Source organism: Ruditapes philippinarum, unplaced genomic scaffold, assembly GCF_026571515.1.
Source record: "Ruditapes philippinarum isolate M1 unplaced genomic scaffold, ASM2657151v2 ctg2741_1_1_1_1, whole genome shotgun sequence".
Classification (NCBI taxonomy): Eukaryota; Metazoa; Mollusca; class Bivalvia; order Venerida; family Veneridae; genus Ruditapes; species Ruditapes philippinarum.
The window spans coordinates 112,638-114,577 of NW_026853048.1; positions in this window are offsets into that span (position 1 = coordinate 112,638).

Genomic DNA, 1,940 nt, shown 5'->3' on the forward strand with positions numbered 1-1,940 from the left:
TTATATTTCTCTTTGTTATTTGTATTATAATCTATTTATTTTGTTATAGGTTTCTTCTACAACCTGAATAAATCTGGTAAACACTACATACTGTTGTTTTACTAAGAACCCCCCACTACATGAATATTACGCCAGCCGCTCTGAAAGATATATTTCACGCCTTTCAAAACATTTTCAGCAGGCGAGATAATCATGACATGCTATTGATGAAGCATAAATGTAAAGTTTATACAGTCAATTCTGTAATCAGAATGTTTTTTTTCTTCTATGTTTGTAATCCATTTTGTCAAATAAAATAAATAAAATAGACCCCTCAGGAGTTATTAACAGGATTATGTCTGGACACTAATGAGAAATTAATGTCTCGGTTTTGTTGTGAGCAAATCTCTTATTGTCAATGTTCTTCCTAATTATATGACATAGTGTCACTGAATTATATGTGTTTTGCATAAAAACTCCGCATTCAGTTATACATTAACGGAGAAGCATGCATTAATGGGTATTTTCTCATGACCATGCAGCGTTATTGCACGTTTTCGATATGCGTGACTCAGGCGCAGGTAAAACAGCTTAATGTAATGACGGTCCTGGTAAATTAATTATCAACACATAACTGTCAAATGATCCAGCACCTTGATGGCAATGGAAAATGGCTTCTTTATATGAAATACAGATAACAAAACTCGGAATAACTGATTAAGTATGGAGGGCGATCGTTGCCAAAATTCAAGACATGTAATGTGGTTTTTTTGAAAACTACTTTTGAAAATGCGAACATGTATGTCTAGCATTTTTGATTGTATTCGTGCACAGCAAATGATATGCCTCTTAATCCAATCTTTTAATTGAAGGCACCCGCTTTACATGTAAATCTTAACAACTGACCTAACATGGAGAACAACAACAAATTTACAACTTCGTATCTTCCATTGCATATAATACATAAGCATGTTTACACACTTGTAGATATCTATCTGTACCTGAAAAATACAAATGAAATGTAAAACTCGAATACAGAAAATATAATTTAATAAAACGTGTTTCCAGTCGTAGAACTACAACAGTAGGTTTACACAGTAACATGTTTAAAATGACAAAATTAGATTCACAAAGTTAAACGATTTTAAGTCATGCATGACACCCCGCCCCTCTCTGAGTATTGACAGGTATAATACCCGTTGCCTCTCTCCTATTTTTCAATAAAGTGAAGGAAAACACGGCGTCCATTCTAACTTTTTTTATTTCTATAAAAAGTCAAATATGTTTGGTATCAAATGAAAGATTACTCCATAAGCATCCTATGAGTGCCTCGGAAATAGAAATTAATTAAATAGATCTATTGAAATTTTTGTTTCAAAATTTATCATTTTTTCCTCTGAAAAAAAACAAAACACTTTTGAATTGGTAAGAAAAACACGGCGTTCCCTCCAAACCTTTTTATTTATTTCGTAATCAATTTTGATAATTTTGGATTGAAATAAAAGTGTGCTTCATACGATTTATGATATATGATTATATAATGCCTAAAAATAAAAATGAATTAAATCAAAATGAATTAACTTTTCGTTTAAAAGTTTATCATGTTACTTTCTGTAAAATAGAGAAAATAAGAATCCCTAAAGAACGCTCAAAACGACAAAATTGAGAATGTTGCAGGCTCGGTTTGATTGAGCCTGTTCATGGACGGTAATGGAAAGAGCAAGTTACCGTCCACGCCCCCTAGCACCGGCTTAAGCAAAATTCAACATGAACTGGTACAATTTTGAATTTTGAAACATCCGCAGATGTGTTAATATGGCGGTTATCATGTAACCTTCAATGTGACATGTAAGTGCCATACCATGAAAAACGGCATATGGTCCCCAACTAAACAAAACACACTCTGAAATTCAGTAAGAGAAATATCGCGCCCTCTACTAACTTTTTTTATTTCTTGGTCA